Raw genomic sequence first — 12,220 nt, forward strand, 5'->3', positions numbered from 1 at the left:
GCTTGGCCGGTTCCTGCCTCAGGGCCTTTTCACATACTGTTTCAGTGGCCTTGAGTGCTCTTCCCTCCAGTATTCACATGACTGATCCTCCTCTTTGCCTGCTCACAAAGGCCCTCCCGGTGACCTCCCAAAATGGCCATCCCCATAGCCCTCCCAGTTTCTCCATGATTTACTTCTTGTGTGACAGCATCTCCTCAACAAATACCTGGCTTGTTTATTTGGTGGCTTCTGTGGCATGTGAACTCCTTGCAGCAGAGTCCAGGGGTCTTATTTGTGGCTGGATACCCAGCACCCAGCACACAGTGTGTCCTTCCTGAGCATTGCAGAAATGAGTGCATGGCAGGAGAATGGGGACTGAAAGGGGCCCAAAGGGGCCCAAGTGGGCTTTAGGAATAGAATTGCCCAGCTGGACCTGGGCAGGGACAGCAGTGAGCAGGGGCAAGCGGGACTCTGCCTTCCCCCTTCACCGGGCAGGCAAGGTCAGGGCACAGGTCAAAGTGCTCGCCTGGAGGTGCTGGTAGGGGCCAGCCCCCTGCAGTCAGGTGCCTGGGCCAGGAAGGGGCTGGGTGGCTGGGAGGGTGTTGCTTCCCCACCCCCGTTAGCTTTATCCTCAACCAGGGTCCATGTGGGCAGGAAGTGGGGACAGGGTGGCCTCCTTGGAGAATGTCTTCCCCTGGATGGGGCAATGCCACCCCACCAGCTCTGGCTTGTGGACCCTCTGACTGGCCAGGGAGCGCCCCTTGCTGGTGGGGGTGGGCATTCCTGGGGGAAGAGGGGCTCTGGCCCCTCACCTGGGGCCCTTCTTCTGTCCCGTGGGCTCCTGGTGACACCTAGTGGTCACCTTTCCTGATGATGTTTCCCCGGTTCCCCGAACGTGCTCCACTCCCCAGGGAAGTCGGAAGGCAAGGGCCCCCTACCCTGGGTCTCCACCCACTCACGTTCTCTCATTCCCAGAGTCCCCACCTCCTTCGCAGCCTCCCCGGGCTCACGCCCACACGCTCCCTCTCACACCCTCGCTCGAGGCCCCTCCCTCCCACACACAGTGACGCAGCCACAGGGGACCTGAAGGGGGACCTTGGGCCTCTAGGCAGAGGGTCTTCTCTGGAGTCCCACCAGGGCCAGCTCCTGCCCTCCAGCCACCCCGACCCCATTCCCAGGTGTGCCGTGACCAGATAGTCCACCCTGGAGAGGGCGGCCTGGAGGGCAGGGCACAGTGACACCTTGGCCACCTCCTTCTGGGCCTCACAGATGCTGCTGAAAAAACAAACCCAGGGCAAAGGCACAAAACCACGGTCAAGAACCAGCAAGAACCCAGGAGAGGTGGCCCCTCTCACCAGAAGCCTTGGAAGAACCAGCCTGTGGGCAAGGCCCTGACCAATGAGGTGGTGACCCCTGCAGACACCAGGTAGGGGAGAGCCTGGGGGCCAGGCCAGGCCCAGGAGCAGATACGTGCTCACTGGCCAAGAGCAGGCTGAGCTGAGCCAGGGCCAGGCTGCTGCACCCCTGGGAGGAGCCCGAGGACCTGGGGGAAAGGCCTGGTAGGCAGTGCCTAGACCTACCGAGGCCTAGGACATGCCCAACCCGCAGCACAGGGCGGGGCCTGAAGAGACCAGCTGCAGGTACGTCACTGGCCTTCTACCCCAGTAGCCACCAGGAGAGGAGGGCAAAGGTCACATTCCCCATTTCCCAGCTTGGGGCTCTGAGGCCTGGCAGGAGCCGACAGACCCAGGAACTGCTGGGGCCGCCCTTCCCAGGTTGCAGGGCAGCAGGGCAGCAGGGTCTCCTATGTCCTCGCAGGACCCAGGCGTGTCTCATCTCTGTGCACCCACCCTACCAGCTTAGAGATGGCCTCACCCACTGGGGCACACCCTCCCTGAATCCCCCCACCCGGCTTGCTGGCCCAGCCTGTGCAGGGGAGGGGGCAGTGTGGAGGGCTCCCTGGAGAAGGCCACCCAGGGGGAGAAAGTTCCTCCAGCTCAAGGAATTCCAGGGTAACCCAGAGGAAGAGGCACCGAGGAAGGCTGAGATTCTGAGAAGGCCCAAACTGCTCAAGGGAGAGGCAGGAATTAGGGGGAAGTAAGAAGCGTGAGGCAGGCAAAGCTGGAACCCAGGGGCACTGGGGGCCACTGGGGACAGGCAGATGTCCCTGAAGGGGCCAGTGAGGAGGCAGTGACTGGGCCTGAGGGAAGAATCAGGCCAGCAAGTCTTACAGTGTTTGGGGGCGGGAAGAGGCTCCCAGGCATGGCTGCCTTCCCAGATCAGAGAGCTGGGGAAGTGACAGGCCCTCAGTAGTGGCTGTGCCCCTCCCGTCAGGTATTCAGAGATGGAGGGGAAATGTGGGGCATCATAATGGGGCTGCCATAGGCATTGTCAGTGAGGCCTGGGATGCGAAGGGCATCCTGCTTAGCAGTAAACTGTCCTGTGTCCAACCCAGAGTCTGAATATTCCACCTGACACTAGGGTAGGTCAGTGGTTCCCAACTGTGGGCAATTGTCCCTCAGGGGACCTTTAGCAATGTCTAGAGATATTGCTGATTACCACAACTTGGGGTGGGACACCACTGGCATCTAGTGGGTGGAGGCCAAGGATGCTGCCAAGGAACCTACGATGCCAGTAGTGCCACGGCTGAGGAATCCTAGTGGAGGTAAAAACCCACTAGTAATGAATGGTCCAGTCTGAAACCTACTTACATCGTTTCCAAATGCAGATCTTCCTAGGAATGCAAAAGCATAAAAATTTATGGGAGATGGAACCTTGTTTCATTTGGAAAGTTACCAAGAGTTGTTTGCCACTTTGGAGAATCCTATCCTTCCGCTGGCTCAGTGGCTGCAGACAGCATCGGGCCTGGGCGGACACTCTGAGCCTGGTCTTCATCTGCAGCGTCTGCAGCCTCAGCAATTCCGCATGACCAGTATCTGAGTCCTCTGTCGGTCATACCCAAGCATTTTTCAAAACAATATACTTTACAAAGTTAGAAGTTACTTTCCTTCTATTTCTCTTGTTTTAAATTTAGGACATTATATTGTTTTTTAAAATTACAACTGCAGGTTATATTTTCCATGAGTTTTATCTTCAGATGGCAGGAAGATATTGTAAGATTCTTTATAGAAGGGGCAATGGGTTCTGATTGTATTGACCAGATTTAGGTGCTCACAGAGGGGGGCACAGGGAGGACATGAGGAGGAACCCCCAGGGTCCTTGCCTGAGCAGCAGAATGAGGGTGCCCCTGGAAAAGAGAAGGTAGGGGAGGCCAGGCAGGAGGGAAAAACCCAGGGGACACTCAGCTTGAGGGGAGCTGGATCTTGGAGTGGGCAGCAAGGAGTGGAGACTGCAGATCCATAAATCGCACTGAAGAGAGGGGAGTGGAGGGAGTCCCAGAAATGTGGCAGGGGCAGGGGCAGGACAGAGCCATGGAAGGGACAGAAAGCAACCAGACCACCAAGTCCAGGTGGTTCAGAGGGCAGGGACCTGTGGGCAGCTCTCTGAATGAGGTATGCTTGGTTCTGGGCCCAGGGGGAGCACAGCATGGGCCAAACATCCTCTGACCTGTTTGGGGTCCTCCCTCCAAAGCCACAGGCAGCTCTAGGAGGAAGCAGCCACCTGTCCGCCTTGGACGGCAAGGCTGGCCACACAGGGCTATCAGCAGACCAGGGTCTCTGTCCATCAAAGTGACAGGCTGGAGTGAGTGCCAGGAGAGACCCCAGGGCAAGATGGGGGTGAGGAGCCCCAGGACAGGAAGCCATGCCTCCCAGGGTTACAGGTTCAGAATCTAGATGCCCCACATCCCCACTTATCAGCTTTGTAACCTGGGTTTATTACTTCCACTCTTCTGTGCCTCAGTTTATCCCTCTCTGAAATGGGGAGATAGCACAGTGCCAACCTCACTCCCATCTCCCCCAGATAATGCGCTGATCCTATGCCATAGCCTGGCCAGGCCAGCACCTCCCTCCCGGTAGGACCCACCCTTGGCCAGGCTGACTGGGGCCCCAACCCGTGGGCAGCCTGGAACTGGCAGAGGCCCTGAGAATCGTCACTTCACACTTTTCCCTCCCTGTAAGATGGGCCCATGAGAATGCCACCTTCCTCTTGGAGAGACTTCCAACAGAGCTTGGTCCTGAGAGCCACCAGCACTGGGTGGGTCTGAGGCCCCCAGCCCCCAACCCTGTGACTCCTCTCAGGACAAGGGCAACAGGAGCAACAGGGGCAGATTCAGACCCTCTTTGAGAGGAGATCTCAGCCCAGCCCACCCAGAGTGGCTAGTGCCTGTGCACAGAGAGGTGGCCTAGAAGGGTGGCCAAGGGCCAAGAGTGGGAAGACCCTTCTGACACTGAGACTGCTCCCCCTCAGACCTTTCTGAAGGCCCCCTGCAAGTGAGCCTCCATTCCTCCAGGATGGCTCACCTCCACACCGAGGGAAGTCAGTTCTGCCATCCTCCCCACCAGCTGTGGCATCAGTTGGCACAGGGGCTGCCCCCACAGGAGGGGGACCTAGGTGGCTGGGTACTGGGATGGTACAGAGGGCTGTCCTGACCAGAGCCCCATGTTCAGGCTTCCGTGTGGTCCCCAGTCCACCTGCAGGACTGATGGACAGTCCGTGCCCATGAAGTGACCTCCCGCAGTGTCCCAGGAGCCAGTGCTTCTCACACCCAAACAATATCTGGTGATGTGCAAAATCTCCTTTCAATATTATAAGCTTTAGTTTGTTAGAAGTCCACACCTAGACTGCCCCCAATTTTTGATAACTAATTTTGACATTTCCTGGTGTTTTGAGGCACTGGGGCCCTGAGGGCCCTGGCTCAGCACCCAGCCCCGTGGTACCTGCTCCCCTCCAGCAACACCCACTCAGCCACCCGCGCCTTTCCCAGGCTCACTGCCTCCCTGCCTATTGGGCAAGTGGGGAAGCTAGGCCCACAGGGCCTGCACAGCCCCTGCCCACTGGGCCGTGGTCGGCCCATCACGGTGACTCCACTCAGCTGTGAGAAAGGCCAGGCCCATCAGATAGGGCCCTGGACCCACCCCACACCACTGCCACCGCAGGAGGCTCTATTGCCTCCCAGTCCCTCCCCAGCCCTGCCTCAAGGCAGGTGCGCTGAGCAGAATGAATTTCCCTATGAGACCTCTCTGGTTTCACTATGAGTTTCCCGGCCCAGGCCAGCACCCACGGCCCCCGGGGCCTCCTCTGCATCTCTCGTGCCAGGAGGTTAGGCTCCCCACTCAGGCAGCAGCAGGTGGGAGCCTGGGTAGCCCTTGGGAAGGACTTCCCTGGCTCCCAGTTGACTTGGTGGCCCTAAGAGAAGCTAGGTCCTGGTGTCAGCATCCTGGCCTGCCCTCCCCAGTTCCCTAGGACAGGGTCTAGCAGAGACCTGGAGTCCTTGACTTCAGAGGAAGGCCGCCAGTGTCCGTCTCAGGAAGGGGGTGGAGGCTTCCGTCTAGTGGTGCCTTTTGGAATGGCAGGTGTCCTGGAGTGAAGGCCAGGGTTGGGGGTGCCCTGGTCCCGGAGGCTGCCCCCTCCCCAACAAGATTTTAGGGTGGGGACAACCAGGAGGGAGAAGAGAGCCTAGTGCCAGAGCAGAGTCCCTAGCCCTAACTTCTCATGTTCCCTAATGGTTCCTGTGATGCCCATCCCCCCCTTTCCCAAGATGCCCCCCACCCACCACTTGGCAGCACAGGGCCAATCCTGTGGGACCCTGGGGAGGACTTCAGGTGACACAGGACAGGAGAGTTCCAGAGTCCCGAACAAGTCACCCCTCCTTGCCATTTCCCTCTTCTGACCAGTAAGCCCAGGGACCCAGCCTGGGTAAGCTGCCCCACAGGACAGCTGTGGGCAGTAAAGGGATCAAGTGCTGCCTCTAGTTCACAGATGGTAAATGACTCACCCACTTTAGAAGTCAGTGGCAGAACTGGGACTAGAAACCCTGTCTCTTGGTTCCCAGATCAGACACCTGGGAATCTTCTTTGAGGACCTACTGTGTGCTGGGAGTAAGCCAGGTCTCTGCCCTTGAGGAGCATCTGGTTTGATGGGGAGAGAAGCAGCATGGGCACAGAACAGTCACACTGCCCAGTCTGGGGGCCAGGATGGTGTCCTGGGAGGTGATAGCTAGGGTGACTCACAAGTGACATAAAAATGTTGGGAGGTGGTAGGGCATGGAACAGGCCAGGGAGCCAACATGGGCAAGGCAAGGTGGGGACAAATATATGAGCATGCAAAGCAAGGGACAGTGGCTTTAAAGAGAGTGGCCATACATCCCAGTTTGCTCAGACATCCTGGTTTACCCCTGTTGTCCTGGGGTAATGATTAATAGCATCCCCTTTCATTTTCAAAAGTGTCCCAGTTTGGACTATAAGTTAAATGGTCTCCCAAGGGAAACGTCACTGTAGGAGCTGGGGGAGGGGGATTAGATTTGTACTTTGGAGCAATCCTAGTGTGCCAAAGAAGCTGTTGTCAGCCTCCAGGGAAAGGTGGGTGAAGTATGGGTGGAGGAGCGTGTGGGGTATGGAGACGTAAAGGCCGAAGGTGAGGGTCAGTCAGAGCTCTGGAATTGGAGACTGGGATCTGGATCGCAATCACTGGAGGCAGTAGATGGGGGCTTTGTGTGCTGACATACCCTTCATCTGTTAATTCTAGAAGCACTGAATGTACAGGCTGGACCCTTAGACCTGGGCTGGATGGTCTCTGCTATGGACCCCCACACTGTGGAGAGCCGCAATATCAGCAGAGCCAAATACAAATATTTTTTTATTTCAGTCTCATAGAATGTTTTAAAGCTTGATAACTAATTGAACAAAGGTGAACTGCAGGAGAGGAACAGTGTAATACAAGGGCCACAGGTGAGAAGATGCTAAGAGCAGTGAGCGCATGTGTGCGAGTGTGTGTGTGTGTGTGTGTGTCACAGCCTCCACCCTGGGAAACCAGAAAAAGAGATGGTGCCCTCATTTCAAATTGGCTGCTCCAGATCACCAAAAAGAGAGTCCAGGAAGCCCAGATTCCCCATTATTGTGTTTCCACCATTCTGTGCTTCATAGTGACGTTTGGAGAGGGGATTAGGATGGCCTGGAAATCCCAGGTTGGAAAAGTGAGATGGGGCAGAAGGGTGATCAGCCTGCCTCCTTCCCAGGAGCGTGCCCGTGCCCAGGAGTATGGGGCACTGTCCCAGCCCCACCCTACCCTGCCTCAGTTGATAGTGGCCATCTAGACTGGCCTGGGGATAGCACATCCCAGGGAGTGAGCTCCAGAGCCGAGGTGTGAACGGGGGCTGGGCCATGGCAGTTTCATTGGTAACTTCTAAGCATTTAGGCATGTATATGAAGCCTTCAGTTCTCCCTAGTCCCAGCAGGATAAGGGCTGGATATGAGTAGGGGCTGTCCAGGGAGAGGGCAGAGGGAGGAGAGAGAAGAAGATGAGAAAGAGCAGCGAAAATGCCCCACGGGACAGAAGCAGAGAGCGGCCCCCAAGGACCCCTCAACAAAGAGATGCTTGAAACATGGACAGGGAATGGTTAAGGAGCAGGCTGGTGGAAACCAAGCTGCCTGAGAGATACCTGGCCAGAACTGCCGACAGGAAGGTGGGGGGGATATGGGGGGCGGGCACTGAGGCCGGAACTGACTGTTGAGTGCTGGGCGGGCCCAAGGCCCATGAGGAGAGGACAGAGAAAGAGCTGGCCCAGAGACCTCCCCAGCCCCATGCAGATCGTCTCCCACCAGGGACCTGTCCAGGACACACTTAATGTCCTATTGTCTCTGAAGAGAGTACAACCTACACACAAAAGATTGCACAAATCACTTGCTTGATGAGTTTTCACAAACAACATTCTTATATAACCAGCATCCTGATCAAGAAATAGGACCTGACTAGCACCCCAGAGACCCCCAACCTGCCCCTCCCCAGTCTCTACCTCCAAGGGTGACTTTTATCTTGACTTTGAGTGATATGTATTAATTTTGCCTGTTTTAGAACTTCATTTAAATGGAATCCTCCCAGAATGTAATACATCGCATTCAGCTTCTTTTGCTCAGCATTATGTTTATGAGATTCATACATGTCGTGGCATTTGTGGTAGTAGCTTGTTCATTTCCTCTGTAGCACCGGCCTCCAGATTTGATTGTACTCTGATGTATTTATCCATTCTATTGATAAGGGTTATCTAGGTTTCCAGTATGGGGCTTGTATGAAAAGTGCTGCTGTGAATAATATTGTAGATCCCTTCTTGTGCATTTATATATTTATTTCCGTTGAGACATATCTGGGAGTGTATCTTAGGCTGGGCTCTCCAGAAACAAAGCCTGAAGCAAAAATCTTAGGTGGAACTTCTTAATTAGAGGGTACAGTCCTAGGGAATCAAGAGGGGAAAGGGAATGAGACAGAAAGGTAAGTGAGACAATGTGAGGATGAATTTCTGCACCAGCCAGAGCTTGGCACTAAAAGCCTCTGATTGCTGGGCTTGCGGGACCTCCCCTTGAGGTTTTATGATGAGTGTGATTGGTGTCGGTGTCTCTGGGATGAGAAACAGGAAGAAGTTATCCACTGGCACCCATCTGCCAGCGTCAAAGGATAGACCTATATGTGTTAAACCCCCTGCAGTGTGGGTTACAAGTTCTTGGGTGCCAGGTGGGGTCCTTCATTATCTCATACCTGGGGGGCTGGGTAGCATAGAAGGCCAGGTGTGATGGAGGTGCTGGCAGGTTGTTCTTGAAGTGGGGGCAAAAATAGCAAGGTGAGTCAAGAGGATCCGAGGTGTCTGATCCAGAATGGAGATGCTGGGCCAGAGGGATTTAGAGAGAGTGCCACGTGGCTTTTCCCACAGGTGGTACCAATGCACACTCCCTCCAGCAGTGTAGGGGAGTCCCGGGTTGTTCCACATCCTTACCAACACTGTTGTTTAATTTTAAGAGTTCTGGGGGATGTGCAGTGGCATCTTATTCTGGTTTTAATGTGCATTTCCCTGATGACTAATGAGGTTGAACACCTGTTCAGGAGCTTAACAGCCATTTGGACCTGCTCTTTTGTGGAGCACCTATTTAAAGTCTTTTTCTATTGATTTGTAGTTGTTTTAATATATTTTAGATACAAGTCCTTTATCAAATGTATATATTGGGATAACCTCTCTCATATGTCACTTATTTTCCCTCTCTCTTAATCATACATTTGATTAATGGAATTTTCTAATTTTAGAAGTTAATCACTTTTTGGTGCTTTTTCTGTCCTGTTTAAGAGAATGAATCTGTTCTTTCCCCTAAGTCTTCTTCTAGCAGTTTTGCTGTTTTACCCATCACAAGCACATTTCACATGCACATCCATGGAACTGCTGTTAAGGTATGGTGTAAGGTAGAGATGAAGAATCTTTTTTTTTTTTAAATATAGATACTCAATTGGTACAGTGCCACTTATTGAAAAGCCTGCCCTTTCTCCACTGCTTTTCCATGTTACCTTTGTGGTGATAAATCAGGAGTTCATAAATGGGTGGGTTTGTTTTAGCATTTTCTGTTTTGTCCCACTGGTTGATTTGTTTATCCTTGCACCACAACCACACTGTCTTCCTAACTATAGTGTGAGTAGTAAAATCAGCTTATCAAATTTCACACACACACACAAAACAAAAATCCAACCAAACAACAAAACACTTTGGGACTTTGTGAGTGCTTGGAGAAAACCAACAACTTAAATTCCTATCCATGAACAAAGCATATTGCTCAATTAATTTACGTCTTTTACTATTTCTCTCAGTTTTATGGTTTTTTGTGTAGAAACCACACACAATTCACTAGATTTATTTTTAGCTATTTGATATTTATGCTATAATAAATTTCACTTTGATTGTGACTGCTAGATATACAATCACTTTTTATATATTGAACTTGTACCCATTGACTTTGCTAAACTAAGTAAACCTGAGGTTTACTTGTAAATTTTTTATTTTCTGCCCAACTGTGTCATATGTAAATGAGTTTTAAGTCTTCCTTTCCCATCTTCATACCTTTTTACTTTTTTTCAGATTGTCTTCTTTCACTTAGTAACATGAATTTAAGTTTTCTCCATGTCTTTTCATAGTTTGCTCATTTATTTTCATCATTTAATATTATTCCATTGCATGGATGTACCATTGTTTATCCATTCGCCTAACAAAGCACATCTTGGTTACTCTCAAGTTCCGGCAATTACGAATAAAGCTGCCTTAAACATTTATGTGCAGGTTTTTGTGTGGCTATATATATCTTTTCAACTTCTTTGGGTGAATACCAAGGAACATAATTGCTGAATCATATCATCAGCGTATTTTGTTTTGTAAGAAACTGCCAAACTGTCTTCCAAAGTGTCTGTACAATTTTGCAATCCCACCAACAATGAATGAGAGTTCCTGTCACCAGCATAGTGTGCTGTCATGTTCCAGATTTTGGTCACTAAAAGATGTGCCTTTTTACTTCTTTTTCTTGCCTTATTACACTGGCTAGGACCTCAAGCATAGTTTGTATAGAACTGATGAGTACTAATATTCTTTCTCATTTCCAGTGTCAGGAAAAAACAACACTACACCATTCAGCATGATGCTAGCTGTAGGATTTTTGTTTGTTTGTTTCTTGGAGGGCTTTGGGTTTGGGTAGATACCTTTATCAGATTGAGGGATTTCTCTTCTGTTTCTAATTTGCTAAGAGTTTTTGTTTGTTTAAATCACATATGACTGTTATTGAGAAGATCCTATGGTTTTCCTCATTTTTCTCTGTTATTGTGGGGAATTGTGCTGATTGACTTTGGGACAGTAAACCAATCTTGTCAACTTTTCATCCCATTGGGGTTTGCAGTTTTTAAGTTCAATTCCGCTAATATGATCTCCTGAGCTGTAAGCCTGAACAACACCACGCAAATTCCATCCTGTGAAGTGCCCCAGAGCCACCCCTTCTCCTCAAACACATACTCATATTTCAGGTGCCATGAAAGGCTCAACCTGGAAAACCCTCGGCTCTGGGTGTGAGGCTCATGCCAACCCCCGGGGGACGCTCACCCTGGCTGAACCCATTCCCAGCCGACCCAAACGTTGCAAGGGCACCTGGATGGGGAGAGTCAAACCACCAGGTCGAGACCCCTGTCCCCCACCACCTGCCACAATCAAGAGTTTCCAGAGCTCTCGCTGCCTCTCTCTACCCCACCCTCCGAATGAGTGTCCTTTAAGGGAGCCCGCTGCTGAACGTGTCTCTGGGGCGGGAGGCAGAGGGCGCCAAGAATGCCGGACTCCGAAGGGAGCGCGAAGGGCTGAAGCTTCGCCGGTGGCCTCCTGCTCCTAGTCCCCCAGTGTCTCTGGCTCCCTATGCCCAGGTCCCGCCGCCACCTTCGAAGGCCACTCGTCCGCCAAAGCCCCTGCACCGCCTCTCTGGCACCTCGATGCTCCGCCTGCAGTCCCCCAATCCGCCTTCGGCCGCCGTCGGACCCCAGGAGGGGCCCCTGCAAGCCCCGAGGCCGCAGCGGTGGGGAGAAGGCGGGGAGGGCCGGGAGCCCCGCGGCCTCATCCACATGCAGGGGACGATGCGGAGTGGCAGCCGCCAGGAAAGGACAAAGGCTGTTCCGCCGCCGGCCGCACCGTGCCAGGCTCGCCCCTCCCTCCGCCCCGGTGGCCCCCGACGCTGCCCCCCTCCGTCTGCTCCAGGGGTCGGAGCTGCACAGTCCGGGCTGCTTCCGGGAGGAGACAGCCTCCCTCAGATCCTGCACTCCGTACCTCCTCCTGCGCCCTCAGGGCCCACAGCCCTTGCTCTGTGTCTTCCGAGCATTTGAGGTGGCCTCGTCTCCTTGGGCCGGGCAGGACTGCAGAGGACCTCCCTCAAAGACCCGAGCTTTGGTCCGCTGAGCTCTGACTCCGACCGGGATGCAGTCCTGCACGCAGCCCCTAACCCCCGCAGAGCTGTACCTCACATCCCGCCCTCACCGTTTGGAAGCCAACGAAGCAGCAGAAAGGGTTTGCGTCTCCGCCCTGCCACTTGCTCTGCGCTCTTCTTTTGGTATCTATCTCTGGGCCTCAACTTCCACCTGTATAATGCACCCAACTCCGCCCGCCTCCCCGCACACACGCACTTGGGGGCCGTGCCCGGAGTTAAGGTGTGGAAGCGCTGGCACACAGCGAGTCCCAGTACACTGACAGTTACTATTTTGCCTGCTTCCTCAGTCTCCCTGAGGGCAGGGACAGTCTTGCCGAGTTCTGCCTCCCACCCCAAGAACGGATGTGACCCAGGCAGCGGGA

This window comes from Manis pentadactyla, chromosome 15 (assembly GCF_030020395.1).
Source record: "Manis pentadactyla isolate mManPen7 chromosome 15, mManPen7.hap1, whole genome shotgun sequence".
NCBI lineage: Eukaryota > Metazoa > Chordata > Mammalia > Pholidota > Manidae > Manis > Manis pentadactyla.